The 10,654-nt window shown below is 39.2% G+C and overlaps 1 protein-coding gene across 1 annotated transcript in view; it reads right to left on the minus strand.

Annotated features, from left to right (window-relative positions):
- Foxo1 (forkhead box O1) overlaps positions 1 to 10,654 on the minus strand; it is a 120,209-nt gene that overhangs the window by 89,669 nt on the left and 19,886 nt on the right. The window lies entirely within an intron of this gene.

The following is a 10,654-nucleotide window of genomic DNA, read 5'->3' on the forward strand; positions in this document are numbered from 1 at the left end:
ACATTTCGGGAAGGGGGAGGGGGAGCAAAAGACCTCTCTAAAATGTAAAGATATCAAATGCTGAGTGTTTAGTGTTATAGGGAATCTGAACACCTCCGTGGTAAATCTAGACCTACAGAATTCTGAATTGTATTTCACCAATTCTACAAATTCAAGCACAAGCACACAGGTAACAGAAGAGTGAATACAGCAACCTTTCACATTCAATGCATGAAAATAACATAATGAGCCAACAGAGAGAAAATTAAATTCTAATTGAAGGAGAGTGACCAAGTCAGTCACATAGATTATAGAAAACTGTACCATAGTTCACAGGAAGTTCTCACATTTGTTGCACGTAGGCCTGCCAACCAACTCATTTGGGGACAACGGTTACCTTCAAGCTTAAGAAAGCTGCAAACATCTTGGAACCAACCAAGTACATAAACAATCTCAGCTGATATTTTTACAAGTTTTCTCAATTCCCTTCTCCTCCCCCCTTCCTTCCTGCCACCCCTTCAGGAAGTCCCTGATACAGATGGATGAGGTAACTGTAACTCTTGCTTTAAGAGAGCTACGTTGCTCCTATATTCAAAGCACAATAATGCAGGGCTGAAGCCTAACACTGAACCTTCATCAGAATGACAAACTGATACAGCAAATTAAATCTCCCAACTAGAGTTGATGCCATATTATCTCTGATACAATATTATGGTGAACAAATACACCTGTCTTGATGTTATTTTGCAACCCTGTAAAGTTATAGGAAATTAATGAAAAAAATTTTCGTATCAACACAATATAATAAATTCCATATTATGGCCATTATAACTTCAAGAATCTTGCCAAAATAAGGTCTCTACTTAAACCATATGCAAATCATTTATTTCCTAACTTTTTTTACCAGCAACCAAACTCTCAAGTATTTGACACTTATTTGTACAGACGATTACCAAATATTGTATGCATGTGGTTTTGTTTTCAAGCTTTGAAAGATAACACAATATAAACCTGGTAATCTGGTGATTCAATTATAATTTCGCCAAGTTAGATTCAAAGTCTAAATACATTTCTTTTCAGATGCATAAACAGCATGTCTTTTTACTCCTATTCTTGCTCCTCATATATGAGGATCTTCCAGACAAGAAGGGACTTTCCTCAGAAATCTGCATGGCAATCTTCTGAAGCATGATACTAGAGGAAGAGAGCACTTATTTTCTACATTAAGAAAAGAAAATTGTTGGTGTGGGGCAGACACTGAGGAGGCAAGGCTCAGTGCCTCTAGGCCTCAAGCTAATTCTTCAGAACAGGAGGACACTGAAAAGATCTTTATTCTCTCACAATATCCAAACCAATTTCCCTCTTTCCCTTGCCTTCCTAAGGCCCCTCTCTTACCTGAGCCCCAAATGTAACTTACAGAATTAATCATACTCTTTGCGATTTTTTACTGCAATTACAAAAGGCAACCACTCAGATCCCGACACCAGGTTCACTCAGCTACTGTCAAAGTTTGAACTGAGCAAACCAATAATGGAAGATCCTCACAGCAGGACCAAGACAGTACTGTAATAACTTCAAGATGAGGCAACACAGTTAAAAATACAAAAAGTTTTTTCATAAATTAGATGACTATCAAATTTCTATTAAAACAAAAGTAAAGACCAATGAAACCATGACCTATTTTCCAATTTTGTGACAAAAAGCAATTGAAGAAAAACCTGTTTGGCCAAGAAATGTCTTTAATCAAACAAAAGAGCATAAGCAGAAACAGAATGACCCTCTCTTCCCACCTTTTACTCAAGACAACTTCACTTGAATCATATGAAGTCAGCAAGTAACTTCATGGCAGTTAAGGTCTTGGGGTATGTCATTAGGATCAGTTCTGTAACTGAAGCCACACAAAGAATGACACTGTAATTAAGGCAAACATCATCTAGGGGGAATATATACCAAGACAAAATTGTTTTCTTTTTCTCGGAGATCTATACAGTGATATTGGAACCAAATAAGAAAGGTGGCAGCCTCAGGATTTCCACATGTGACTGGCCACAGATGTATAAGACAAGTAAGGCTTGCTAGAGGCAATGGCACATACTTCCCAGGGCAGGCATGGTGCATTTAGACCAATGAGATAAAACACGGGAGAGGTGACACACTTCTCTGTGAAAGCAGACTAATCTTTACCCACTCTAAGAATTAAAGAATTCATCTGGCAACAGTCAGAAATGACAGGATGCCTTGGAAGAAATGCTATCCCCTCACACATCTAAATGACTTCTACTTCTCTGAAGGAAGAAGACCCCGTAACTTTTTCCTTTCCAAGTTAGAACCAAGGTGAAACACAGGTGAAAGATTTACATATTATTTCTCATCTTATAGAATGAAAAAACCAAAGATGGGCAAGGTCCTGAGTTCGATCACAGGTACCAAAGAAATTAGACTGGCCAATTCCTTGTTGTTTCCTAATTGACTTTGACTGGTTTACCTAGCATAATTTACAACCATAGAAGTATGACAATATCTGCCATGCTCTTAAAGGTATTTTCTTCATGCGAGAGGGAACAAACACATTTAATAAAACCTCAGAGTAGTGGGCTTTTCAATGTATTTTTGTTTCACTGTCTTCTATGCTCCTGCAGAATATCTTTCAAATAAAATAATGTCTGCTACTTCAAGATACAAACATACTAGTAAAATACTTTCAACATATTTGTTATTTTCAAAATGGCTAAATTTTAATAAATCTGATTTATACCTTTTGATATGGCACAATTCAATTTTTATCTCATAAACCTTTTGGTTTATGATGAAGTAGTCAGGCTCACTCCAAGTGTTCTGACTCATTCAGTTTCGTCTGTCTAAGATCAATCTAGAGTTTGGCATAACCAAATTTAACAGCCTCTGTATCTGATATAGTTCATTCTACTCTTTATTCTTAAACCTAAATTAAAAATATATGAGCAAGGCCAGGAATTTAGCTCAGTGGTGCTGCACCTGCCTTGCAAGCACAAGGTCCAGAGTTTCACCCCCCAGTACGCGGGGGCGGGTAGAACACTAGCAAGTATATCTAGCATTTAGCTAATGCAGTATTGATATTTACATTTTGAAACATCTTTTTAATCCAACATAACTTCCTCACAATTGCCTTAAATGTATTTTGATCTTGCTGACATCAATTCAGAACTTCTGGTTTTCTCAAAGATAAAAACTATTTCATCTCCAGGCTTGGTGGTACACACCTGTAATCTCGGCACTCACAAAGATGAGGCAGAAGGATTGAGGCAGGAAGAGTTCAAAGCCCAACTAGGCTACATACAAAGTTCAAGGCCAATCTGAACTATGAAGTGAGACTCCTATCTCAAAAAAAAAAAAAAAAAGTCTAATCATAATCTTTCTTTGAACCACTCTGCTGCTGGGTGCCTGAGTATGAAAGGTAATTTTGAAGAACAGATCAAGCAAAAGGCTAAATGTTTTGTAAATGTCAACAATTCATGTTAATTATATAATTTGTTCCATGTATTAGCAAATTCTACATATCAGTTTTAATATCATACAATAAACTGGCTTTAAATTTCATTCCATGTGTCTCTGTAGTTACAGGAGTGTGTTTCTAAGAAGTCATGTTTAGAGCTAGAGGTATAGATAGCTCAAGGGTAGAGTACTTGCCTAGCATGCTCAAAGCCTTAGATTTGATCCCCAAAACCATGGGGGGGCATTTTTAAAATTTCAAATGCAGTCATATTTTCATATTTCTGATATTGTGAATGCAAAGACAGTTTGAAAAATACTTATAACACATTAATATATATACAATTTAGTCTAATAATAGATCGTCCAACCTATACTTTTCAGACTTTATTTCACACATCTATCATTCAGAGAAAATGATGTTTCCCCATTCCCATGCCTTTACGAATGTTAGACTTATTTTAAAAATAAGATGAATTTGTGAAAGGAAAAATGGAAATACACATATATGATAAAGTACAATGAAATAGTTGTAATACAACCTAGCTCTGAGTATTTGAATGTGCTGATAAATGTCTGAAAATTTTCACAGTGAAAGCTTAGGGCAATATTCTCTTTTTCAAGGACCAGCTCAATGGCCAATAGGAACTTCATTTATCTCTAAGGCATTTAGCCATTCCTACTAAGTACCACAGCTACTTGTATGTCACATTTAGTCTCCCTACTTGATCTATATTTGAGCGACTTTTCTATCATTCAGAAACACCTAGCACAACATTTTTTACACAGCAGTTATTCAACAAACAAATGGGAAAAATAGTCTGACCATCTAATGAAAATAAAATAATCACTGCTCTTTAGACTACTATTTATTTTTACATAATGCACACTAAAATAATCTTGGCTACATGGGAAGCTGAAATATAAATCATTCAAAATTCAAGGAAGAAATTTTTCCCCTAACCATATATACTGTATTTACAATGTAACTAAGAAGCCAAAACATGCGGACATTAAAGTTAACTTATAATACACAGCAGCATGAATTAAGAGATTACCAGACAGTCTCTCAGAGACAACAAAAATTCCTCTGGGCAGCAGCCAAAACTGGAAGTCGGTGAACTGACAAGACCTTGCAGACCAAGCAAAATGTACAGACTTTCCAGTAGGAGAACAAAATGACCCAAGTTATGGGGACAATTGGGTTAGGCCCAAAATATATGATTTAGCCCAAAGCAATGTTTAGGGACTGGAAGATTAAGTCTCAGGAAGCCAACTCAATGAAAAGTTAACAGATTTGGGGACACTAAATAATGTAAGAGAATGCTGAAAAGAAAATGCAGGTTTGAAAGCTACAAGAAAGGCTAACACTAGACCACTAACCCAATTGGGGACCTCAAAATGGAACCTTATCTGAGAATAATGAGAAATGTAAGGTTTGGACACCTTATGTTTAAGGTCAAAGCAGGAAATTCACAGCCTTCAAGTAACTGGAAACACAGGGTAATGAAAGAGCCAGAATAAGACCAGAGAAAGTCTACAACTAATCTTGTGGTATACTTATACTTGGGAAGAAGAAAAGGAAAAATAAGTGAAGCAAAGGAAGAAGCAAGACTGAGGAAAAATGGACCGGGGATGTAGCTCAGTGACACCACACCTGCCTGGCAAGTGCAAGGTCCCAAGTTCAATCTCAGTGGAGGGGGTGGGGGACTGAGGGAAAGATGAGGACAGTACAATGTTGCCAGGCCCAATATGAGAAAAGATTTCTCAAAGGAAAGTTGAGAAAAGGGAAGGCTTAGCAATACACACCCCAACCCCACCCCAGCCCTAGCGATTACTGACCAGAGCACAGCTTTAGCAATTATCCAAACAAAAACTAGAATAGGGCTGTACGGGCTATTCACACACAAAGCTCTCACTTGACATTTTTTTCTGTAATGAATATGACCGGAAGTAAAAAACATATATTGAATGCATGCCCTTATTAAATAATATACTAAGATAAAAATTTACTAAATGATATTCAGAACAGGGATTGCAATTTAGCTTTCCAAGTGCATTAACATCAATATCAAGACAAGTTTGCTTTTCTTTTGCTTTTTTAAGCTTTTATCAAACCTACATACTAAAATAGTTAAAGAAAAAATAAAGGTGGCCCAAATGCCTTTTGAGTGGTAAGAATAAGTCAACCCACAACACACTATTTGAAAGGGGTCGCACGTGCCCCTTCGGGCGCCCCCTCCCAATCAGGTCACTCACGCAACGAGAGGTCTGGCAGGAGATCTTTATTGTAGGGAGGCGAGCAGGAGGCAGGAAGGCAGAGAGAGAGAGAGAAGGAGGAAGAAGCAGAAGGAGAGACAGAACAAAGAAAGGAAGGTCCTTTTATCAGTTTTGCGGTGGGCTATTGTTTATTTATGAGGAGTGAGCTACTTTTAACCTATCACAGGCCAGATTGCTTTTATGGGCCCAGTCCTGCAGACACAGGTTTCAACTTTCCTGGACCACTGTGGCCTGGGGGGGGTGGGCCAGAGATAAGGGCATGAGGTCATTTTAGGAGCCAAGATGTACCAGGAGAATGCAGCCTGTGAGGCGGCGTCACAGCATACTTTAACATGATCAATTCCCTAACACTATTTACAGTGTTTAACCCTGAAATTGATAAGACAAGCAAACTGGTCCTCTATTTCACAAGCAAGGAATAATGCCACAAACTTCAGAATTTTGTCCTCATCAAAAAAAGTTGGTTATCTGATGGAGGCACTGAAGAATTGGGCAAGCCTCTACGAGTTGTTGCTATAAAGGCCAAGCTATGTCTTGAGTTGCAGGAAAGGGACAAACCCACTCACTGTTTTCCATGCAACTGAAAACTGCACTCTTCAATCACTATGCGGTTTATACTGCCTTTCCAAGAAGATTCCAGGAAGCCCCAAAGCTACAGCACTCACAGACCAAAAAAAATGGCTGGGTAAATTCCCATGATGCCAGGGTACTGGGTGGCATACAAGGTCAGAGTGTTCCAGAAAAATGCAAGCAGTTCAGGCTCTGCCAAAGAAATTCCAAGCAAATACAGAGCTGCTCTCTTAGAAAGTCTAAATACGTTACTGCAGTTTGGGAGCATGGATAAAGAGGATAGAGCACAAGAACAGGAAAAACATTTCTGGCCTATCAAAGATTCTAAGTACTCCTTCCCCTTATCCTCATTTCATATGGCCACAGAGAAGATTCCAAATGCACAACACGAAACTCATTGATATTTATGTACACTGCTACCCTTTCAGCAATTTTGGAGTCTCAAACAACTCCAATATTTAAAGTTTACCTGAAAATTAAAATACACTGGTACTTTCTCTTTGTGAACAATTTGATTTGCAAAACAAAGTATTTGGCAAAGTTTTGTTTTTGTTTGCAAACTCTTGTTTCAGGTGACAAATGTAACTGCAACCACCTTTCCCACACAAAAACAAATATGGCCATCTTTTCCTATTTTATGTAAGAAATTAGGCTCGTGAACTGAGATACCACTGTATTTTCTTCTCATTGCTTAAATGTCTGCAACTTAAAAAATAAAAGCCAAGTATCACCCAAAAACTTGGCTGGGGGATTTAGCTCAGTGGCACGGCGCCTGCCTCCAAGCAAGAAAGCAAGAGCAAGGTCATAGGTTCAAGCCTCCCCGCCCCAAAGAAAGAAACCATCCTTTCCACTATCTCCTCAACCAAAGATCTGCCACAAAATCATAGGTAAAAGGTAAATCAAATTCTCATGCATCCTAAATAAGGTGTTCAAAATTTGGTGTCCATTTTCAAATTTTCTAAACAAAATATTTTAGTCTTAAAACATATTCTTGGTGTACGTTTTCAATTTTTCTAAACAAAATGTTTTAGCCTTGACATATTCACAGCAAACAGATTAACATTAGCCTTTAATGAACATAATCCCATTTATCTGCATAATTCTCTTGGCCATTTTAAATTCTCTCTTCACTGTCCCTTCCCCAAATACATACACTGAGTTTTATGTTCAACTTTAAAATTGCTTTATTTAAGGTAACTTCCAGAACAAACCAGATTTAGTAAAGCTTGTTTTAGGTCCTCTCAATCATTCTCATCATAATTCTTTAAGTCAAACATGACTGTGTGCAAAATAGCAGCCATCTTCATAACAGATCTCTGTGGCTAAATTACTCACTGGCAGATTAAAAACCCAAATTACAAAGAAAACCACCAAATGACAGAATATTAATGAATTTTTAAAATATAAGTAAATTCACTATCTTTCACAGACCAAATTAAAGAAACTTTATTCCAAATTAAAGATTATCTAAGGCATTTCATTTAAAACCTAAAAATCTCCTTAAAAATCTTAAATGTTATAGTCCATGCATTCTTTTAACTTAAAATTGTGTCCCAAATAATGCCCAAACAAAAAAGACTCAATTCAAAACTGCCATTGAAAAAATAAATAAGAGCTGACACTACTACTTCTCAGAGCTTTAGAAAGCTTTCTATGTGAGAAAACAGGTCATGGAAATAGTTTCACTGTTTATAAATATTGTAGTGGTTTAAAAAATCCTGGGTTTTCCAAAAGTCTTGGTTCCACTTTGTGTGTAACTTTGACAGTTCTACACAATATTAAAAACAATTAGTTGGGTGTGGTGGCACACAACTGTAGTCCCAAGCACTCTTGTGGGTTCAAGGCCAGCCCTGCTACATAATGAGTTCAAGGACAGCCTGAACTACACAGTGGGACACTATCAAAAACAAAAAACAAACAAAAAAAACAAATGTTTTGTAAATAAGTAAATAAAATAAGTGTAACAGATGTAACATACCTTCCCCACAAACACAAAGAGCATATCCCTCATATACAGCCAGCGCTTACCTACATTAGAAACTTTAAACGAGTACCTAACAACTTTCCAACTATTCTGCTCTTTGCAAACAATTTTCAAATTTTCAGACAGGCCCAGGAAGTAAATACAAAAAAAAACATGTTTAACTCTTCAGTCTAATTCCCAATAGTAAATCACAGGAAATATTCTGTTTCAAAGAGGTCTCTCCTCAGTCCTAAAATCCTTAAGGTTTGGGTTCATCTGCATTTTAGAATTGGATTTTTAAGTTAAAGTCATAGTAAAAATTCTCCCTTTATGAATTTTTAGATCAGATCTGAGAGTGAAACTTGGTTTTAACACACAACTCATTTTTACGAAAACTAACCAGAAGACGAGTTATGAGAACAGTTCCAAGTTGTTTCTTTACTTCTTAAAATACCCTTTTACTCAAACTGAAAATGCACTTGCTGTAATCTAACTTGCACCAACTGACTCTCATAACGCCTGAAACAGCTCCTCATCTGAGCGAGGCAGCCCAGTGCCTCTCAAAAGCTTGGCCTCATGTTCACAAGGAGCTGTCCCTGGGCCTCCATTTTAATACCCATAGTCACACTTCATAGGTCTCCTGGGTCCGGTAAGAAAAGTTTAATTATAAAATTATATGTGCACTTCAAATATTAGAACAAGAATCTAATGCTCGTCCTACTAATATGACCTTAGAATTTTTTTATATATATATAAATCTTGGCCAATGCCTGTAATCCCCGCACTCTGGTGGCTGAGGCAGTAAGACTGGCAAACTAAAAACCAGTCTACACTTCACAGTGAGACTGTCCCAAAAGAAACAAAAAATAAGTAAATCTTGAGAAATTTAAGTGACATTCCCAGTTAAGAATACTTTGACAATGCCATTTGTAAGGCAAAACTGAAAATATCCCAAAATGGATACAACCCAAGTTAAAGTAGGTTGTATCCACTTCCAAGGACATAAAAGAAATGGTGTTAATTACACACTTGTACTTTGAACGCCAAGAGATTTTTTTTTTTTTAATGACAGATGCTTTATAAGAGCTGAAGTAAGACTGACAAGCCAGTGAACTACTTAAATTCAAATATTAAGTAAAATTGGATTTGGGAGACAATCCCAATTTTGTGACTTACTCTATGTAATAGTTGAGCTCAAAAAGGTCCTTTATCTTTCTAAAACAGTGAAGCAAAATCGATTGCAATGCCTAGCAATGAAGTTATAAGTGATACCCTTTAATCTAAAACACACTTTAGAAAAAATAAAGTAACTCTTGGCTCCTTTTTCCAGGAACTTCAACATGATGTAACTAACTTGACCTTTTGGCACACTAACCACAGGGATGACTGTGTACCTAACACGATCGAACAGCAAGAATTCAACTGGAGTAGTTTTACATCAGTCCCTCCACCGGTGAGTGAGAAACTCAATCTTAGGAGGCCACACAGCGAGAACTACAGGAAAGCGGAAAGCCTGCTTAGCTCGAGTCTTCCTAAAAACGCCCCCCCCCACCCAGGGGCCTTCTTTATACCCCTGGCAGGGTTGTGTCTGTCCCCACCTTGAATCACTTCCAGTCCCGCTAAGAAAGGCAAGAAGTGTCTGAGGCGCCTCATCTGCAAATCTACGGCTCTTTCCGAAGGAGGTGATCCCCGCAGTTTCCCAGATGCGTACCTCCACTCGACTTCCCCAAAGCACTAGTTACAGAACTGCCTTGAACTAGTGCCGCCGTGCTCAGTAACACTGAAAGGGCGAGGCAACAACACCCAAGCAGCCTCTGCGTTTCTAAGGAAAAGCCTCGTACTATGGGCACTACCGACTTTGGAGACTCTTCCCTACGTGGAAAAGCGCTGGCCCTTTAAAGGCGCTGGCTTCCTGCGCCCGCGGCCCCTCCCTCGTTGCCGCAGCTCCCGCCCCCGCCGAGGGTCACACTTGAACTTTAGCTCGCCCAGCGCGTCCGGGCGCCAGCGCACTGCAGGCAGTGGCCGCCCCTTCGCACGTGTCGGCGACGCTGCCTCGGGCTCGCTGCGCCCGGCCCCCTGCACTCGAAGCCAATCTGGCTAAAACCAAAACAAAGCAAAACGCCCCCCAGCCTCCACATCCGGCGCCGCTGGCCGCTCCCTGCCAGTCCCCACCACCTGCAAACGGGCCCCAGGTGCCGGGTCTCCGGTGACTTCATCGCGCGCTCCTCCGCACTGCCGGACGCGAAGGAAACAGGGCGCTCGCTGGAGGGGAGCGACCCTGCCCTCCGCTGGGAGTTCCGCGGGGACAGGGGCAGTCTCTCCAAGTGAGCCCCATTCTCCCTTTGCAAGCAAAACTTTTCTGCCCACCTGAAGCCCACCTGGCGGAGTACTTTC

Source organism: Fukomys damarensis, unplaced genomic scaffold, assembly GCF_012274545.1.
Source record: "Fukomys damarensis isolate Sample0158 unplaced genomic scaffold, DMR_v1.0_HiC HiC_scaffold_38, whole genome shotgun sequence".
NCBI lineage: Eukaryota > Metazoa > Chordata > Mammalia > Rodentia > Bathyergidae > Fukomys > Fukomys damarensis.